This window comes from Elaeis guineensis, chromosome 3 (genome assembly GCF_000442705.2).
Source record: "Elaeis guineensis isolate ETL-2024a chromosome 3, EG11, whole genome shotgun sequence".
In the NCBI taxonomy this organism is placed as follows: Eukaryota; Viridiplantae; Streptophyta; class Magnoliopsida; order Arecales; family Arecaceae; genus Elaeis; species Elaeis guineensis.
In genome coordinates, this window is record NC_025995.2 from 120,204,515 (window position 1) to 120,211,747 (window position 7,233).

Below are 7,233 nucleotides of genomic sequence, written 5' to 3' on the forward strand. Positions count from 1 at the left end.
ATCACATACTCATAACAAACATTGTGAAACTTATCGTGCATTGGTTACTAGATGAAGAGTAAATTTTTTAGCTGAATCACCAAACAACTATCAATCAAATGTTATACTCATCTACATTTGGCTCTTATCTACTTGATTTTTCATCTCTCATCAGCATTTTACCTATTCAGGTAGATGGCTATCATCTAAATATTTCTAATAACAAACTAAATATTTGAATCTCATCATAAAATATAACTAATAAACTAAATTTAAGTATGTGAGGACCTATGCGGACATGTGTTTAGTCTCAAATAGGCTATGAGCTAGGTAGATCTTAGATACTTATACCATGCCAAAGAACTCGAATACCTTTTGGCTTAGCCTTTTGGGGTGAGGTCTTGGGTTGTACAACTAAGTGTTGGATAGGCACTTAAGTTGCATGTCGTTTCCAAAGTGCAGGGGCATAGGTGCATGCTAAGGCGTGCCTTAGTAAATCCAAAATATGTGGGCATCCAAATTAACATCCATCCATCAATAACAAACTTATATATGATCAAATCTCTACCACTAGATAACTTTGATGCTTTGATATGTTCTTATGATGATCCTAGCAGTTGGAGGAGGGCTTAAATCATCATAATAGGAAATTTGTCGTGCGATCTTGACCCTTGACTTCATCACACGCTTTTGTTCTACGGATCTCATCCCCAAAATCTTTTTGATGCAAGGTTCTCAAACCGTGCTGAGCTGCTCGATACACCCCGTATCAAGCCATTCCGACGAGGAATCGGGATGGTTCCGACGTTGAAATTTGTTCTAGAATGGACGGAGAAGAAAGAGAGGAACATAGAGGGGGGGAGGGAGAAGGAGAGGAAGAGGAAGAAAGGGCCTCGGGCTGCCGTCGGAGGCCATCCGACGTCGGTATGTGTGGAGGGAGGGAAGGAGAGAGAGTGGGAGGTCCTTATTGGGCCTTTGGAGGTCGTCAGAGGCCTCCACACAGACAGTGCCTCCGCTATGAGGTCTTCGATGGCTGGCGAGCTCACGATGACGGGCCTGAGGGCGGTCGAGTTGGAGGGCCTCCGCGGCTCCGCCCCCTTCATTTTTGAAACAGGGGTTTGCCCTTGTTTCATTTTTTTTTTTTGATTTTAAAGCGTGAAGTCAGCAACCAAGTGCCGACTTCGCAAATTTGTATTTTTTCAAAAATTTCATTTGAAGGCGGCAAATCATTTGCCGAATTCATCAATTTTTTTTTTTTTAAATACTCAGTGTTGCCGACTTTGCTCGTTAAACCTCAAAAATAAAAATTGAACGAACCTCTGTTTCGAAGCGGCGGTGCTCTATGGCCCTTGGCCGTCCTCCGTGGCCCACAGGCACCCTCCACTCCCTCCGCCCTGCCTCGTCGGCCGTCGGAGAGGTCTCCAGCGGCATCTCTTCCTCTCCCTCTCCCCCCTCTTCCTCTTCCTCTCCTCCCCCACTCTCTCCCTCTCTTTCTTCTCCCTCTCCCTTCTTTGGCCTGTCGGTTCGCACCGATATGGTCCAGTACGGACCGGTACTGAGCCATCCCGTTGGTTGGCCGGCATGGGCTCCGGTACTGAGTATGCAAACCTTGTTTTGATGTTTTCCATCTTTATGCTTCATTGTCAGATCTTTATGCCTTTATCAATTATAAATTGATTTGGAACTACATCTTTGAGACTTTCAATCTCCTCAACTAGGCTTTCTAGAAGTCATGCATCTTCAATTGAATCATCATGATGTGAAGGATCGTCACTTCCAAGATTTTTTATCAACAAATCTCCAATCATCATGATGTGAATGATGACTTTATACTAAATTCATTTCCTAACGATTGCCTAGTCCGATAGGCAATGGTATATATGATAAGCAAGGTTTTAAAATACTGCATGATAGGACCATTCTGGTTTTTCTGTGGAACGGTATGCTCCATGTCGCGACAGGCAAGATAGTAGATGTCCCATTGTATCCTGTGTTTGAAGAAACTTCTGCAGTTCAAGGTCAGGGAATTTGCACCTGTACCTCACCAAGCAAGATTTACCGGCCAGCCCGTTACTGAGATGGCCAACTCTATGCTTAAATTGCCAAGGATTGGCTCCCAGTGATTTGGAATTCTTGGATGGTGAAAAGTCAAGATCTTGTAGGAAATATTTGGTTTGGTAAAGTCAATTTATAAGACACATTAATTCATCAAAATTAATTCTTTTCCAACATGCAAGTCGCAGACAAGGAAGTTAGATGGCAGCCATCTGTGACAACCAAAAAAGGAGCAATAGAAGAGCTACACCAACTCTCTTTGTATGAGATTTCTGTGTTACCATGGCACTAGTTGCTAATTGATGCAATCCGATTTTAATCTTTTTAACATACAAGTATGATGAATCTGAAGTTCAAAAGCTTCATTGCATTTATTCAGGGTCTTACTGAAGCAATATCAATAAATCAAGCCTCTGTAAGTTTATTCATTAAAAGCTTGTTCAGAAAAAAAATGATACTTCAGGAATGAAATTTCCATCCATTCATTTGAAATCCAATGTATGTGTCTCATCAAGATGGTATTTATGTTCATAAAAAGTTTGCGTGTAGAGTAATGATGAGGTGAATTGATGCACGAGATATTGTGTTCTTTCAAGGCCTATAGAAGCAAGGTATGATTTCAAAAGACGAAAATGCAGGCTAATCTTTTATACAAGTTAGAAAGGAGGAAGCCTCTGCAGCTATCATATAATGTGACAGTAATGAGCTGTACGCAGAATTAGTTGAAGTGATGGGAAGTATTTAAAACATCTTAATTATAGTCTATGGATGCAAAATATCTGTACCACCTTATTTGAAGTTTGTTAATTTTTTTAAAAAAAAATCCTTCACAATTGTTCATTTTTCATTTATGCCAGAGAAGTATTATTGCTACACATGATGCATGAATGCAGGATACTGTATGTCATCATTTCTCCAACACTTTTCATCTAATAACCTCCCTTGTAAGCAGATCTTTCAAATTACATGGAATGATTTAGTTTGACAAAGCGTGCCACTTGCAGCAAATGTGGTTCCTTGTGACCTAGTTATAAAAACCGTTTATTAGCAGCCTCTTCTTTTTTTTCTTGCCGTCAATAAGCTCCAATTTTTTACATATTGTATATCAAATACTAGCAAATCTCACAAAGTCCACCAACATAAAGATGGCTAACGATAGCACAAATTTTTCAGCTATAGTTGTCTAAGTGCAGATGTTGGATATGAATGGTATGGAATGGATGCTTAGGAGATTGGACATTAACAGGACTTCAAGTATTTGTATGCGTGGGATAATGGGCTTCAGAATCCATCTGTGGATTAAGATATGCTGGCTTATGGGGTACGATTCCACCCTCTTTTGTTCTCTAGTGTGTTGCATTCTTTCTGTAGAATTCTTGGTTCATACATCAAATTAATAATGAAGTCATTGAAATTCTTAGGGACGCTGAGCTGTCAGAATAACTGGAGAAAGAAAGGGCAGCCTAGAACTTAGTTGCCCGTTCAGAACCTCAATAGTATACATCCAGAACCTGAAAGTCTCTCTCAGGAAGCTGGAGTATGACCTTTTATGTTGTTTACATGTGGATTCTTTCTTATCATGTCATTTTGCTTACACTAGGTTCATCCACTAAGTATGCTAAAAGGGTTATATGGAATGGTCAATGGTGCACACAGCATGAACCTAGTGTAACTGGATTCCATATTTGAGCTCAATTTGCATGCTTGTGATCTTTATAATGCAATACCTAGAGCAAAGTTATTTACGCATCTTTAAGCATTTTTAAATTTTTAGGCTGCATTTTAGTGTATCATGTTATCTCTTGCTGATTGATTTTTAGCTTATGATTAAGTGATTAGCATCTCATTTCACATTTCTAGTATAGTAATGCAAGATAAATATTTTTCCAGTACTATTCATTTTCAGTACAAAGATCTGTTCCTCGTCTATGCATTCTGTCAAAAAAAAAAGAAAAAAAAAACTCTATTATTATGCCAGTTGAAATTGTTCTGTTATAAGTTTAGGGCATCTAGTTTGTAATTTTGCATGAACTTATAATTTGTTAGCTAATTGTTCTCCAGGAATCACATCCGTCAAGTAACTTGTCACATGTTAACCATCTTCTTCAATTTATTACTTAAAATATCTTGTGCTTGTCAAACCCTTCAGGTTGGTGAGATGTGTCCTAAGTCTGATGCCAATTATTATGACATGGAGACAACTTCATGCTTGTGGGGAACTCAAGGAAAGCAGTAACATTCACTCTGTTGGTATGGTAAGTGCGAGTTCCCTCCTCTTTTTTTTTTTTTTTGACCTTTACCGGATCCCATATCAATACTATGTTAGTACAGTGTTGATATATATCCCATAGGAGGTTGGTTTCGCATACCAATACTCAATACACACCTCAGTACCCGGCCATTTGCTTGCATATTGTTATAAAGTGGAACTAGCCAGTTGGAAGATGACCTCGTGTTGAAGAGCGCAAAACATCCTGCTATATAATTAGCCGGCTTATTGCCTTACCCTGTGCGCGTGAAACCGAGAGGTGCTACGACTCATCATGCACCTGTTTAATGTGTCACAGCATTAAACAATGATTAACTATTGCCATGCACTCATGCTCAACTAGAAAGTAGTGTTAACATCGACTAAAGATGCTAGAGTCCAAAACAAAGTTGGATCAAGAACTAGGTGCTCGGTTCAGGTGCGATCATGTGACTTCTGCAGAATCTGTCATTCGCTTGTCTCCATTGATTTAGCTTGCTAATATATTGGGACATCAGTGCAATCAACAACCTGCTGCAATTATTTTAGGTAGGGGTGGTGAATTATATTTTCAAAAGGATCGAAATTATGGTTAATTGAAGTGGATTTTGAAAAGGGGGTGTTTGGTTTGTGATTTGGATCGGAATTGGAAGATTGGGATGGAAATCAGAATAAGCATACCTCTTGAGGTGGGATCGGAATTGAAATTGAAATTAAAATAAAAATTTAAATTTGGATTTTAGAGCATTTAGATTACTCTCGTTCCATCTTGAAATTAGAATCAGTAATAGAGTCAGTCATTTTTTATATGACTAGCAAAATATGATTCGATCTATCAATTCGATTCGTATTCGATTCGTCATAAACATATTTGAGTTTAAGCTGTAAATAGATTCAGATCATAAATATATTAATTTATTGGATCGGAATTAGAAGATTGGGATGGAAATCAGAATAAGCATACCTCTTGAGGTGGGATCGGAATTGAAATTGAAATTAAAATAAAAATTTAAATTTGGATTTTAGAGCATTTAGATTACTCTCGTTCCATCTTGAAATTAGAATCAGTAATAGAGTCAGTCATTTTTTATATGACTAGCAAAATATGATTCGATCTATCAATTCGATTCGTATTCGATTCGTCATAAACATATTTGAGTTTAAGCTGTAAATAGATTCAGATCATAAATATATTAATTTATTTAATTTATTTATAATTTATTTAACTTGATTTGTTTAATCTGTTTAAAATTTAATTAATCTGTTTTCGATTCATATGACTCATATAAGTCGATCTATTTAATTTATTTAATAAATAGATTAAATAGGTCGGATTGGATTATATGTTTAATAAATAAGTTGAGTTCAGATTTGAATTTTTGATTCGTTTAATAAATAGATCAAATTTGGATTGATGATTTTTTAATCCGATCCAATTGTCATTTTTAATTTTTGGTCTCAACTCTAACCAAATATCCCAATAAATTAGTTTCTAAGAACACCCTCATAAATTAGTTTTTAGTTATTGGGTAGTGTCTTTTTTTTTTTTTTTAATAATCACTGGGAAGTGTTTTAACATCATCACCTTATAGCCATGGTTGCAATCCATGCTGCGTAGTGATTTCCAATGGAGGAGGTTTGATTTATGGGCGCGGAAGCAAAGTGCTAGAAGCATTTTTCGCGTTCCAAGTTGGATAATCTGTGGTCCTCTAACAAAAGCGGCCGAATCATCTCTAGCTGTCTTCCGAATAAGTTTTCAGAAATTTTATATTATTTTCTATAAAACCCTACTTCTGCAAATGGAGAAGTTAACACACCAAAAAAAAAAGAAAGAAAGAAAGGGAGAGAGAGAGAGAGCCTAAAACATCAAAGCTCTTGCAAGACGAGATTTGATTCCGCTGGTTTAGATCACTAAGATTAGAACCACAAGAATTTGGATTCCATTCATCAAAGAAAAATCTTGGAGAAAAATCTTGGAGAAAAATCTTGGAATCGGAAAAGTTTCTACCGGCAGCACGCATCATCCTTTAAGGGGTGCGTGGTCGCATGATGTTGCATGCAAGCACACACCATGTTACCAAACCTCGACCTGTCACACAAGATGGATCAGCTTACGTGGGCGTCTTTTTTCTTTGTGTAGATCAAAGATTTTTTTTTTTTTTTTTTTTTTTTGGGGGGGGTGGGGGGTGGGGGTTAGATCAAAGTTCCTTTAAGTCATATGCCTTCTGAACCAGCCCACTTGACACCTGTTTGTGAACATCAGCAATTGACTGATTAGCAGAATAAGCATGTTTATTAGTAAAATATAATAATGCTACCGCAGTTCATGCTACCCAAATGTCTATTAAATCAAAGACAACATAAGACATAACATATAATTAAAGATCTATTATTTTATAAATAAATATAAGATAAACAAGATACTTTCTCATAGACAATAATCACTCATTAAATAAATTTTATTTACATAAAAAATGATTAAATCATTTTCTCATTAATCAAAAAAATAATTTTTTCAATTTATTTTTAATATATCTTTGATCTTATAATAATAATAATAATATATTAAATATAGTAATCATAATATAATATAATATAACATAATATAATATATTATTATAATATAATATATTATTATATATAATAATATTTATATAATAAAGAATATTATAAAAAATATTGATAGATTTTAGTAATTTATTAAAAAAATAGTAATACAAAAAAATATGCATAATAAAATTTTAAATTATTTTTAATATATAACAAAAATATAAATAAACTACCCAAATGTCTATTAAATCAAAGACAACATAAGACATAACATATAATTAAAGATCTATTATTTTATAAATAAATTTTATTAAAAATAAATTCTTTATCTTAAAAAAAAGATAGGTCCTCAAAATGATCAGACAAGGATCCTAGCATAAGCAATGATGATCAGCGCTCAG

The 7,233-nt window shown here is 35.6% G+C and overlaps 1 long non-coding RNA gene across 1 annotated transcript; it reads left to right on the forward strand.

Moving 5' to 3' along the window:
* The first annotated feature begins 21 nt into the window (after positions 1–21).
* LOC109505587 (uncharacterized) lies at positions 22–3,758 on the forward strand. The gene is made up of 2 exons (XR_012140203.1): positions 22–3,355; positions 3,456–3,758. It is a non-coding gene; the product is annotated as an uncharacterized lncRNA (long non-coding RNA).
* The last annotated feature ends 3,475 nt before the right edge of the window (positions 3,759–7,233 follow it).